Raw genomic sequence first — 14,546 nt, 5'->3', positions numbered from 1 at the left:
CCACAGGACAGAAGGGGCCTGGGGAAACCACAGTGCCATACAGATCCCTCTGTTCCACAGCTTGAGGCATCAGTGTCTGAACCACAGCTGAAAACATCCAGCTGCAGAAAGCCAAGAGAAAGAACAGGAGCAGCATGGACAAGAGGAAACAAGGAGCAACAGCATGACCCTGCTGCCAAGGGGTGCAAGGAGAGGGACAGAGAGGCATTCTGTAAAGCCTCTTACCCATCTGGGTACGCCACCTCACAGAGGGTGACATTACAGGGCAGTCACCTTCAGTCCCTTGATGGGGCTGCAGGAAACGTGCCTGTAACTGGAGCCATATCCCTGTCCTGTGCTGGAGCTCTGGCTGCAGAGGAGGCAGCTCATGCCCTGCAGTTCCTTCTCCATCCCTGCCCATCTCTGCTGCCTACAGCTGTCCTTGCTGACAGATCTTTCTCCCAGTGTCTTGTCCCCACCACTGCTCACAGATCCCATATCACCCACTGTGTGCTTAGTTCTGCCCTCCAGAAACCCCCAGGACTGGGCACTGTCCAGGGGCAGCTCTGTGGTTGCAAGTTCTAAGGGGCAGGTTATGTAAATCTTACAGGGCCACAAAGGCCCTGTAGGCTAAGATGGGGATGAAGCAGCTTGCTGACATTTCTCACAGACCTATCAATCTTTCAGAGTGAAGGTTTACGACTCCCAGCTCCTTGTCAAAACAGAAAACCTCTTCCTTCAATCCCCCTGTCCAAATTAGGAAACAGAAAGTGTGGAGACCCAAAGGAAAAGTTCCTTGCCTTTCAAGCAGCCCTTCTCTTCATCTTCCTCCTGATAGGACCCCTCACATGTGCCCTGTGCACAAGCTAGAGCTGTGAGCACCCTGCACCCGAGCAGCAGCTCTCAATGGAAGAAGGAACCTGCCCTGCCAGGTGGTCTCCTGTCACACAGAGCCTCTCCCCACAGCGCTGTGGGGAGCTCCCAGGCAGGCTGAGTGCTGACCCTCAGAGGTGGCAGTCACTGCTCTGGGCACACAGCACCCTGGGGTGCAGGGACACTGCTCTGAATCACAGCCCTGGCACGGGACAGATGCTATTGCTCTGATGGAACAAGTGTGATAGCCAAATCCTTCTAGAAAAATCAGGTGGTGGCCAGGAGGGGAACTTCCTTGGTCTCCTGAAATGGCCCTAGAGACCCATTACTGGTAAAGCACCAAACACTGTGTAGCTAGGACACATGGAGATGCCACCAGAGCAAACTGCTAATGTGATTCACTGCAGGCACTTGATTCAGTGACATCCAAGTATGTCTGCAATGCCATGTCACATGCTTGGTGTTTCTAGCACATCTTCATGGGTAACTTATGCCTTTCTGGCAGAACCACTGGGCAAACTCCCCAGGTCCTCCTGGGTTTTCCTATATGTGTGGCATAAATGCAAGGCCCCTAACACCAAGATCTCTGCTCTTGTGTCTTCAATTTCAAACCCTTCTTGCTCCCTTCCCCATGACCATCTTCTCATCTCTCCAGATAATATAAACGAGGATTGGGCTAATGATGGCCGTGGGGGGCTGGATCACAGGCTGCCCAGGCCCGAGGAGCACCTAGTCCTGCCTGGAGAGGCATTCACTTCTGTCACAGGGCCCAAGGCGCTACAGATCATCTCAGCACCCATCTCCTCTCCTGCCATTCTGACAGAGCCCAGCTCTGCTTCTCCCTGGCCTTGACACTGCAGGGTGTGCTCTCTTAGTGGGAACCTCCTCTCACCATTACGTTGCCACCTGATGTCTATGACAGCATGGCTCTGCCCTGAAGTGGGGTCATTGCACACACAGTGTGCAATAGCTCTTGGTAACAGGTTTCTCTGTGACTAATCTGTTCTCTGTGACACAGCTGAGGCTTTGCAGCCCAGATACATGTAAATATATGCAGCCTGTGATAGAAGCAGGAGCAGATGGGCTTGTCCAAGTTGTCACAGGAATGAAATGTCATTGGAATGACTGAGATGCGGTGAGATCACTCACATGACTGGAAACGATGTTTGTAGGGTAGAATCTCTTGAGGGGAGGGGTTGCTTTATGTGAAAGCAAGGTTTTGGGAGGGTGCTTGTGGGTGCTCATCACAGTAGGGATGGTGCTATGATGGAGGCACAAACCACCTCAGCAGATCAAGGAAATGCCTACAGCATGCAGCCTAAGAAAGCCTGTTGATCACAGGCCCTGGTTCTTGTCTAGGGGACTTTAATCCTCATGGCAATACCTGGAAGAGCAAACAGCAGAGCGCAAGCAGTCTAAGAGGTTTCTTGGGGGGCATCAAGGACAACTTTTTTGCAAAACTGCCAGATGAGCTGAGAAAGGAGATGCTTTCTTGTATCTGGAAATTTCAAACAATGACAAGCTGATCAGGGATAGGGTAGTATCAGCCTTGCCTATTGTGAACATGAAAATGTGGTGTTCCCAATCCTGAGAGGAGTGAGGAAGGACGGTAGCAGCGTAGACCTTGGACTACAGAGGAGCAGACTTCCTGGCCTGTTCAGGGCATTGCTGGGGGATAGCGGTGGAGGCAGCTCTCAAGGGCCCAGAAGCTCAGGAAAAGCCCAGCAGGTCTTTAAGGACAGACCTGCCAAGCACAAGGATGGGCCATCCTGATACTAAAACTAGCAGACTCCTCAGGACAGCAGCTTGGCCAAACAGGGACCTCACACTTTAGCGCCAGGGGATTAGGACAATGTAGAGAAGGAGGAAGAAGGGAAAGGCAAAGGGAAAATTTAAAAATATTGTCCAAAATCATAGCAAACTGTTAGGGAAGAAAAATCTCCCACAGGATTGAAACTTGAAGGGCAGGTTGAGAGCATGAAGATGAGCTGTGCGGCTTCAGTAAGAATCCAAGAATAAAAAGGAAAATGCGTCCTCATTGCTAAAAGGCACAGGGAACCTTATAGCAGCAGATGCAGATAGGTCTGAGGAACTCAACTCCTTGTTACCTTCCCTTTCCAAAGGCAAGGTCTCCCAGGTTGTTGTGCATTGAGTCAGGATTCCAGAGGAGGCAAACAGCCAATACTGGATGATCTTAGTAAGGGGTTACTTGTTAGAGCTCCAACTACACTAGTCAATGGGAATGGGGATACTGCAGCCGAGGATGTTGTGAGAGCTGACTGCTGCCACTGCAAGGCCACTCACTGTCATTTTTAAAAGGTTGTGGAGAGGAGGTGAAGTTCCAAGGAGTGTAGAAAGACAGTTATTCCATATTCCATCCCTCTCCAGAAAAGGCCAACAGGGCCATATGGGGAGCTGCAGGCAGAGCAGCCTCACTTTGGTGACGAGTGACTCATGCAGTAAGTCTTCCCAGACACATTCATGGAATCATAGAATCACCATGATTGGAAAAGACCTTCAGGATCATTGAGGCCAATCGTAACCCCTCAGCACCGTGCCTGTTTAAAACATGTCCCTTAGTACCTCATCCACACGTTTTCTGAACACTGCCCTGGAAGGTGACTCCACCACTTCCTCGGGCAGCCACCATGAGCTCATTGCTATCTCAATCCCTGTTCACCTCATCTGGAGGGGGGAGCAGAAGCCAAGAAGATGAGAGCTACAATGGTTTGACAGTGCAGAAACTAGAGCAGCAACCTTGGTGTGATCTTGCTATCCTTTATGCAGCACGAATGAGTTAGATGTGAACCATGTGTCAATGATCTCTGTTCTTGTCACACCTAGGTTTCCTGGCTAATTGAGAGATGCAAAACGGAGCTTCCAGAGGGGAACATTTCTACCTTTCATAGATAGTCATCCTCTGATTAAAGAAATTGCAATGTTGGAATCCGTCTGTCTGAACTGCTAAGAAAAGGACAGAAGGTTATTTAGTGTACATTTCCCAGGAGAAGGGAGCACAAGACACAGAGAAATTGGTGAGTTCAGCTGTTCCTCTGCTCCTGAGCGGGGCCAGGCTCCTGGGACGGAGGCAGCTCGTGGCAGCCTGGCAGCACTGCCCAGAGACAGCGTGTGCAGGAGCAGCTCCTGTGCCAAGAGCAGCAGGGCTGCGGGCCCTGCCTGCTGCTGCGGACAGGAGAGGAGAGAAGGCAGCGAGAGGGGAACGGCAGTGTGGAGCGGGAGGACAGAGCAGAGCTCACTGTGGAAGTGAGCTCCCAGCCCCTTGCATGGTAAGTCTCTGGCTGCAGGACAATGATACTGAGTTTCCGGAGGGGTCTTCTGCACCCAGGCAATGCGATCACTTGATAGGGTTTGGGGCAATCGCTTTCCCACCATCTCCAATACAGAGGATGCTTCAGAGCAGGATTCCCTGTCTCAGCGTCACAGGGACAGGGCATCCTGCTTCCTTCTCCCGGGGATGCTGCAGGGCTATGAAGCTGGGTGTGCACCCAGGTCTGCATGGGCTCTCACCCAGAGCAGTGTCCCTGTGCCCCAGGGTTGCTCCTTGCTTCCCTCCTGTCCATGCTGCTCCTGGTCTTCTCTTAGGCTCACTTGGGTGGAGAGGATTTCAGCTGCAGTTCAGATATCAATGCTGCAAGTTATGTGAAACAGGGGTCTGCACGGGAGTGTGGTTTTTAGGGTAACATGTAAATGCAATCATCCTCCAGCTCAAAGCAGTGTGAGTGCAGGACAGCTGGAACCTGGGGTAATAGAGAAGCTCTTGTCACGCTGCCCCAAGTGATAGGGAAGCCTTTCCTCTCAGCACTCGCAGCAGAAATGACAATGTTCGTTATCTTCAAAGAGCGCTGCCCAGGTGGGAAAGGGGCATCTCAAAGAAAATAAATAATGTGAAAAAAAAAATTTCTTCTACAATCCACATCCGTTAGAAAAGGGTGTGAAGATGCTGAACAGCCCTGTTATGTGAAAAGTGATTTTATTGTGAGTGTCAGAATTACTCACTCCAATTCCTTCCACATTCCATGGGCAGAGGTCCCAAATCCTTACAACACACCCCGTCAGCACAAAACAGGGTTCAAGCCAGGTAAGTGCGCAGATGCCCCTTCCCCGTCCCCTCCCGCTAGTAAAGAGAGAATCAGTGTGATTTTTTTTATTGAGAATTTGATTTTTTTTCTAATTTACTAGTTTTTCTTTCTTGTAATATCTTTTCCTAGAATGCGACATCTTTTTTTTTTTTTTCTCCCAGGACAGTGCAGTATGCCCTGAGATACCAAATGTCCAACAGCAGCTCCTTCAATGAGTTCTTCCTCCTGCCATTCTCAGACAGGAGGGAGCTGCAGCTCTTGCACTTCTCGCTCTTCCTGGGCATCTACCTGGCTGCCTTCCTGGTCAACGGCCTCACCATCACAGCCGTAGCCTGCGACCACCGCCTCTACACCCCCATGTACTTCTTTCTCCTCAACCTCTCCCTCCTCGACCTGGGCTCCATCTCCACCACTGTCCCCAAATCCATGCACAATTTCCTGTGGGACACCAGAGCCATTTCCTACTCAGGATGTGCTGCGCAGTTCTTTATGTTTCTTTTCTTGGTAATAGGACAGTATTTCCTCCTCACAGTCATGACCTATCATCGCTATGTTGCCATCTGCAGGCCTCTGTATTATGGGACCCTCATGGACAGCAGAGCTTGTGTCAAAATGGCAGCAGCTGCCTGGAGTAGCAGTTTTGTCAATGCTCTCCTGCACACTGGGAACACATTTTCCTTACCACTCTGCCAAGGTAATGAGGTGGAGTAGTTCTTCTGTGAGATCCCCCAGATCCTCAGGCTCTCCTGCTCTAATTCCTATCTCAGGGAAGTTGGAGTCCCTGTGATTACTTTTTGTGTACACTCTGGGTGTTTCATTTTCATTGTGTTGTCCTACGTACAGATCTTCAGAGCAGTGCTGAGGATCCCCTCTGAGCAGGGCCAGCACAAAGCCATTTCCATGTGCCTCCCGCACCTGATTGTGGTCTCCCTGTTCATCAGCACAGCCATGTTTGCCTACCTGAAGCCTCCCTTCATCTCCTCCCCAGCTCTGGATCTGGTGCTGGCTGTTCTGTATGCGGTGGTGCCTCCAACAGTGAACCCCCTCATCTACAGCCTGAGGAACAAGGAGCTCAAGGATGCCCTGAGGAAAGTAATTTCATGGACATTATTCAGAAATGGTAATATTGGCATTGCTCTCCACATGTGAATCCCACTGTATCCTTTACCAGGACTGAGCAATATTTCTTTATGTTTAACAGATTTACTATTACTAGCATTTGTTAACATGCTGCTACACAAATGGTTGGATTTGTTCCTTCTTGAATTAGACTACTTTGTCTCATATGGTTTCCAAATAAATTGGTGTCTAAGTCTGGGTCAGAGCTGACCCCCTCACGCTGTCATTAAAAGCAGAAAGTTCCACCCCGTGCAGTGCCTGAAGGCTGCTCTTTAGAGAAAGCTGGTTTTAAGAATAGGCTCAAGGAATTGTACCCCAAAGGCCTTGCTTCACAGGATTCTCCATGTGTTCAGGAGAAAATAGCTCAGAAATGTGTAATGAGCTCTGCATTTAGGACTCGCTCATTGGTGACTAGTGACTGTGAAAGGGATAAACCTTTCTGGAAAGGTGAAGTAGCAACTCATCAGAGATGTTGTTTCTAAGCATGTGGAGGAATGGACGGGCGTCAGCAGTGGTCAGCATGAATTCACCGAGGGGAAATCAAGCTGAATCAGTCTGAGAGTCTTCTAGGATGGAAGGACTGGCTGGGTAGATGAGAGGAGATTGGTGCATGTTGTCTGCCTTGACTTCAGCAAAGTCTTGAACACTGTCTCCCATAACATCCTCATGGGCAAGGTCAAGAAGTGTGCATTTAGATGAGTGGACAGCAGCTGAAGGGCAGAGCTCCATGGGTTGTGATCAGTGGTGCAGAGTCTAGCTGGAGGCCTGGAGCTCTTGGTGTTCCCCAGAGGTCAATATTGTGTTCAGTCTTGTCCAGCTACTTGATCGATCACCTGGATGAAGGGGATGAGTGCACACTTAGCAAGTGTCCTTATGGTCCCAAACTGGGAGCGGTGTCAGATACCCCACACCTCCGTGCAGCCATTCCGAGGGAAATGAACAGGCTGGAGAGTTGGGCCTCATGAAGTTCAGGGTCCTACACGTAGGGAAGAATTACTGAATGCACTGGTGCAGACTGGGGTTGACCTGCTGGAGGGCAGCTCTGCAGAGAAGGACCTGGGCATCCTGGTGGACTGCCAGGTGACCACAAGTCAGCAATGTCTCCTTGTGGCCAAGAAGGACGGTGGCCTCCTGGGGCGCATTAGGAAGAGTGTTGCCAGCAGGTCAAGGGAGGAGATCCTCTCTCTATACTTGGCCTTGGTGAGGTCCAATCTCGAGTCCTGTGTCCACTTCTGTGTTCCTCAGTACAAGAGGGACATGGAACTCCTGGAGAGAGTCCCATGGAGGACTACAGAGATGATTAGGGGATTGGAACACCGCTCCTCTGAGGAGAGGCTGAGAGAGCTGCAGCTGTTCAGCCAGGATAGGAGAGGCCTGAGGGGGGATCCCATCACTGTGTACAAATACATGAAGGAAGAGTCTCCTTGTCGGGAGATATTCCAAACCTGCCTGGACATGATCCTGTGCAATGTGCAGTAAGTGAGCCTGCTTGTGCAGGGCTCTGGACAAGATGATCTCCACAAGTCCCTTCCAGCTTCAACCGTTCTCTAATATTTGAAATGCCTGCACTGAAATATATCAGCATTCTGCACTGCTAGGATCTGCCTGTGCCTCATCCATTATAGTGACTGGTGCTCGTGTAGGAGGAAAAGGCATCCAGGGTCACCTGAGATGGCCCAGGAAATCGACAGTGCCCTGGCACAGTTGTGGGTGACCATGGACAAATGTGAGAAACATGCAGGACCAGATGCAGCTCTGAAGAGAGGTACCTGGGTGTCATGGTGGACAAGTTGACCATGAGGCAGCAGTGTGCCCTCGTGGCCAAGGCGGCCAATGGGATCTTGGGGTGCATTAAGAAGAGCGTCTCCAGCAGGTCGAGGGAGGTGATCCTGCCCCTCTACTCAGCCCTGGTGAGGCCACATCTGGAGTATTGTGTCCAGTTCTGGGCTCCACAGTATAAGAGGGATGTGGAGTTGCTGGAGAGAGTCCAGCGCAGGGCCACAAGGATGATCGGGGGCCTGGAACATCCACCCTAGGAGGAGAGGCTGAGGGAGCTGGGCCTTTTCAGCCTGGAGTAGAGAAGGCTGAGAGGGGATCTAATCAATGTCTTGAAGTACCTCAAGGGAGGGAGTGAGGAGGATGGTGCTGGCCTCTTTTCACTGGTGCCCACCAACAGAACTAGAGGTAATGGCCACAAACTGAAGCACCAAAAGTTCCACAGGAACATAAGGAAAATTTTTTAACAGTGAGGGTGCTAGAGCCCTGGAACAGGCTGCCCAGAGAGGTTGTGGAGTCTCCTTCTCTGGAGATCTTCAAAACCCGCTTGGATGCAGTCCTGTGCTACGTGCTCTAGGTGACCCTGCGTGTGCAAGGGGGTTGGACTAGATGACCTCCAGAGGTCCCTTCCAACCTTAAGCATTCTATGATTCTATGATTCTTTGTCCCCCTTCACATTGAGGTATTCAGGTTCAGGACTGCTAGGCAGGGGCTCCCATATACCCTTCATTTTTCTTTTGCATTACCTTTTATGATACACAAGCCTGTGGTGCATGCTCACCACAACTGGGCCTGCTGCACACAGGGCTGCATTAGGAAGTGCCTGGACACTCAGCTGAGAGCAGTTCTAAGCCCCCATGACTCAGCCCTGTTGTGGCCACATGTGGAATTGTGTGTCCCACTGTGGTATACCCAGTGCTGCAGCAATGAGGAGGAACAGAAGAGGCTCCAGAGGGGCTCTGCAGAGATGGGGTTGGAGACCTAAAGCACATGGCCTGTGTGGAGACGCTGAGGGACCTGGGTTTCTTCAGCCTGGTGAGGTGTTACAGCTAAGGCAAATATAACACTGGCCAGTGACTGCTAGAAGGGTGGTTTCAGAGATGATGGAGCCTATTCTGGCAATGGGAAAGAGCATGAGAAGTTGAAAGAGCCAGCAACAGCAGCTGGAAATGTACGGACTGCACTTCAGGAAAAGAAGAAATTTCACTTCAAGGGTAGTTCTGTGGCATAAGAGATCATGCAGAAGGTATCTAGGATCATCCCATGCCTCTGTTTCAAAGAACAGTGAACAAGACCTAGAGACATCATTTGAGATGGAGAGATCCTTGGGTGAGAGCAAGATGGGAAGCAGTTTGGATGTCTACAGGCTGCAGGCAAAAAAGCACAGAAATAGCAAAGTGTAGCAGAGCCCGAGGGGGAGATGGCCAAGGTTCATTGCCATGGCCCCACCCACGCACTGACCCACCAGGAGACCCGGGCAAAGCATGGTGGAAAGGACTCCCCTACTCAGAGTCTGGACACCTGTGCTTGGCCAAGATACTCGAAAAACATGTGAAGTGTTAACCAGGCATCAGAGCAACCTGCACTTTGTCTTTGCTTATCTGCAATCAGGGCCTCCAACTTTCTGCTCTGCTCAGCCCCTGGGGAGACTTAGCTGCTATTGGTCCTCAAGAGGACCAATTAACTCTCCAAGAAAGTTGGCCATTTGCTTCTGACTGTAACTGCTGGAGAGATTTCCTCAATCTCCTCCTGGAGGTTCTCAACCTCCTGGAGGTTCATAGACTCAGCACCAAATATTCCCAGGGCTCATTAAAATCAAAAAAAAAAAAAAAAACTAAGGATATGTCATATTCAATCTTCAATTCTTGTGTGGCTAATTGGAAAGCAATGTATTGAAATGAGGCAGATTTCAACGAGCACCTGAAAAAGAAGGATGGCTGCTTTTCAGCTTTCTTTTTTTCATTCTGTTTTCAGGAGAAATCCGACCACATTCTCCAGTTCCTACAGTGTCTCCCAATGAAGTCTGCACATGTGGGAAAAGCAGTGTTTTTGAGAGGAGACCTGTATGGACAACCTTCCCATTCACATCCCCAGCACTGACATTTCTCTCCTCAGCCACTGGGGACTTGGATAGCTCTGGTTCAAATCTAACCTTTTTCTGCTCCAGGCTGGAGCTGAATGTTATAGCTGTTGCAGTTCATTCAGTGTCCTATGAGATAAAAAATCTAATCACCTGTATGACAAGCATAAGCTTCATCCTCTGTCCTAAGAAACAGAATGCAATCCTGATCACTATGTTGAGTCCAAATTGCCTCCAGGGAGGTTCCCAGTCTACAAGGAATAACCTTCCTTGAGATGTTTTTGACAGATAGATACAACAGCCTGAATAGAAACACTCTAAAACAGCTAGCTGAACAAGTAACTACACTCCTGAAAGGCAAGGCAAGATTGAAATTCTCCACTTGCTCAAAGGAGCAACTGGACAGTTGAGAGGTATCTGAACAATAAAGAAAAATCATAGAATCATAGAATCATTGTCGTTGGAAAACACCTTCAAGGTCATTGTGTCCAATTGTAAAACCTTCAACACCATACCTGTTAAACCATGTCCCTAAGTGCCTCATCTACACATTTCTTAAATACTGCCCCACCACTTCTTCAGGCAGCCTGTTCCAATGCTTGATTACTTTTTCTGTGTAGAATTTTCTCCTAAAATCTATCCTGAACCTCCCCTGGCACAACTTGAGGCCTTCTCCTCTTGTCCTAATTTCATATATTGGAGAAGAGATCAACCCTGCCTCACTACAACCTCCTTTAAGGCAGACGTAAAAAGCGATAAGGTCACTCCTGACCTTCCTCTTCTCCACACTAAATAACTTCAACTCCCTCAGCCGCTCCTTACAAGGTCTGTGCTCCAGTCCCTTTACCAGCTTTGTTCCTCTTCTTTGGACTCGCTCCAGCACCTCCATGTCTTCCTTGTAGTGAGGGGCCCCAAACAGAACACAGGATTTGAGGTGCGGCCTCACCAATGCTGAGTACAGGGGGATGATCGCTTCCCTGGTCCTGCTGGCTACTCTGTTCTGATACAAGTCAGGATGCCTTTGGCCTTCTTGACCATCTGGGCACACTGCTGGCTCATGGTCAGATGGCTGTCGACCAACAGCCGCAGATCCTTTTCTGCCATGCCGCTCTCCAGCCACTCAGCCTCAAGCCTGTAGCTGCATGGGGTTCTTGTGACTGAGGTGCAGGATCCAGCACTTGGCCTTGTTGAAACTCATACAGTTGGCCTCAGCCTATTGATCCAGACTGTCCAGATCCTCCCCTAGAGGCTTCCTGCCCTCAAGTTGATCAAATGTTCCTTTGAGCTTGGTGTTGTCTGCAAACTTGCTGAAGGTGCACTCAATCCCCTTCTCCCTTATTCAGATCATTGACAAAGATATTAAAGAGGACTCGACCCAACATTGACCCTGGGGGAACAACGCTCGTGACCAGTTACCAGCTGGATTTAACACCATTCACCACCACTCTCTGGGCCTGGCCATCTTCTCTGTTTTTCTCTCAGCAAAGAGAACACCTGTCTAAGCCATGAGCTGCCAGCTTCTCCAGGACAATGCAGTGGAAGACTGTGTCAAGAACCTTCCTAAAGTCTACTCAGACCATGTCCACAGCCTTTCCCTCATCCATTAGGCAGGTCACCTGGTCTGAGGAGATCAAGCTGCTCAAGCAGGACCTGCTTTTCATGAACCCATATTGTTCCGACCTGACTTCCTGCTTATCAAGCACATACTGTATGATCGCCCTCAATATGATCTGCTCCATCACGTTCCCCAATACCGAGGTCACGCTGAGAAGCCTGTAGTTTCCCTGGATCCTCCATCTTGCCAACACTGGCAAGTCTCTAGCCATCTGGGACCTCCCCTGTTGACCAGGACTGCTGATAGATGATGGAGAGTGGCTTGACGAGCACTTCACCAGCTCCCTCAGAACATTTGGGTGGATGCCATCTGGACCCATAGATGGATGTGTGCATGTCCAGGTGGAGTACCAGGTCACTGGCTGTTTCCTCCTGATTTATGGGGGAGTTGTTCTGCTCTACACAGGTGTGTTCTAGCTCAGGGGGCAAGCACCTTGAGGAGAACTGATCTTGTTGTTAAAGACTGAGGCAAAGTAGGTGTTAAGTTCCTCAGACTTAGCCTCATCCTTTGTGATCCCCATCCTCATACCTATTGCATGCAATTGTCAGGGATTGTAGCGGGTCTGTGAAATCCCTGGCTCTCTTAGCAGAGAACGTTAACCTTGAAAAGATTAGAGTGTATCTATGAGATAGGGAGTTCACAGGGAGACAGCAGAAAGTTATTAACAAGTGTAAGGAGTTTTGGCCATGGAGCAGAAACTGGCCAAGCTAAGAATCGTCCAGTCATAACTCTGTCACTAGCTACTGTCCTTTGTAGTCCTCACTAATAAGCAGCAGCCACGATGAGGAAAGCTCAGTATAAATAATGTACCTAGAAAACAATAAAACATAGTTTGCGTTGCATCTACCCCAGTTGTTTGTGTTTTTGGCCACCACGACTGCGACAACTGCTGACCCTGACATGATAATAAGAAGTGGTCCTCCTGGTGACTGGCAGTGGTGGCAGAGCCCGGCGGAGCTTGAGAGCAGCAGGGAAGCTGCCTAGCCCGGACCTGTGATTTGACTCCATCTGAAGGTGAGCTGCCAGGAACGGGACTGACACCTCTGGAAGGTGCGCGGCAGAGAGCGGAAATATAGAGATGTGGGGCAAAACCTGACAAAGCAGGAAGCCCTAGCCTTATCTACCTGGAAAGCTTTGCTTGTTCACACAGGTATCACAGTTACTGACTATGTGTTACATTGAATGTTGTTATTGTGACGGGGGCAGTGTCCCCCTCCTGTAGAGGCTGTCACAGAGCAAGTGGATGCTTTACAGTGCTCTGCCGGCGCCTCCAGGCCATCAGACCGTAAAGATGATCTGAGTCATAAGCATCCCTCACCCAGTGAGCAGGCAAAGGTGCGGCAATGGTGGGAGTCTCTTAATGAGCTCTCACCCCCTCTCTATAAAACACCTGCACAGCAGCTGGCTGAGTGGGAGGCTTTGAATAAACCTGTGTTCCTCTTTGCTCCTCCTGTGGAGGAGGAGAAGGAAGATGATGAAGAGATCCTCAGAAAAGGCCTTTACCACCATCCCTGATGTTACAGCCTGAGAAAGAGACGGGGGAGGATGTGCCCCCATGTATTGGAGATGAAAATTTCTGTGATCTGTAGAGTCATAAAAATCTCCTGTGAGAAGCAGAGGCCAGACCTTGAGAAAAAGATGTTTGCCTGCCTAGGCTGTGTGATAAGGAGCACGGAAGCAGCTGCTCAGCCTGGTTCACAGGCAGACGCCCGGAAACCTGTTGAAGCGGCCGCTCAGCCGGACTTGTAGCCAACTTAACCACAGATGTACTCCAAACCAGCTTTGGAGGCCAAACACCCGGAAATGAGGAAGAAGAGGAGGAAGGCAGGACCCTCGAATTGAGGGCTGGGACCCCTGACTGGCATGCGCACTTGCACACACGGGGGGAGAACTGCACAACTAGAGGCAGAGTTTGTCCATCCCCTGGGCTGCCTCCTGGGTTGGACTGACCCTGCGTGCCAGGATGCACCGGGCATAGAGAGGACAGTGCGGAGAGAGCCGGGGGCGGGGGCGGGGAGAATAAACTCCTGACTCTGAGGCCTGCACTGTCTCCATGGGAGCCGGTCAGCAGCTCTCTTGCTCTGATCTGCCAGCTCGAGAGGATGTTCAGGCCCAGATCGGCAGGTATCACCTCGTGAGTAGTTATCCATACTTTGCTTCTTTTATGTGCTTTTCACCTGAATAAACGCTTGATGTAGTCACCTCGTTCTGCGTGATTACTACCGAATCCCGAGCCCATCCGGAACACCCCCTTACCAGAAGATCCGGACTGGGACTTGCAGGGCGCTGCCGTTTATGCAGCATATCCTGGATAAATCCAGGAGGGGTAAAGATATCCAGCCCGGGGATTTGATTCGTCTTTTAAAGTGGGGGTTGGAGAACTGTAATGCTTTAAGTGAGGACAGAAACCGTTATTATCCCAAAGTCTGCCACCCCTTGACAGAGATCACACCATGCGTTGCCTTATATGTGGCAACCAGGCTTGGTCCGGAATTCCATCAAAGCCCATAGGGGGTCCATGTACGGTAGGCCAAGTAAGTATGGCTTTGCCCTGGGTTCATCCCAACAGCACCAGTGTCAAGAGAACAACTCGTCGAACCGCACGTAGCATAATCCAGACGGAGGACTGTGATGATGAAGTCTGCCTCTGGTCCAAGTGGGAGGCCATTTTTGCATCTTTTTTCGTTCCAGGGGCAGCAGCAGCAAGAGCCCACAAAATCTTAGACACCCTGTCCTGCTGGGTAGTTAAACAAGCAAATGTCACCAGTCAGGTCCTGTCTAATCTGGTGCTGGATTTATCACGGGTACAACACGCAGTGGTACAAAACAGAGCGGCTATTGACTTCCTGCTACTGGCCCACGGACGTGGATGTGAAGACTTTGAAGGGATGTGCTGCATGGACCTACAAGACCACTCTAAGGCAATCCAGCAGCAGATTCAGTAGCTGATGGAGCACACCCAGAAGATACAAAAGGTCGTGGGTTTCTTTGGGCTGGATGGGTT

Source organism: Tinamus guttatus, unplaced genomic scaffold, assembly GCF_059628265.1.
Source record: "Tinamus guttatus ecotype Peru unplaced genomic scaffold, ASM5962826v1 Tinamus_guttatus_pri_ptg000219l, whole genome shotgun sequence".
NCBI classification, from domain to species: domain Eukaryota; kingdom Metazoa; phylum Chordata; class Aves; order Tinamiformes; family Tinamidae; genus Tinamus; species Tinamus guttatus.
The sequence above is the reverse complement of the archived record's forward strand: the minus strand, read 5'-3'. Positions refer to the sequence as shown.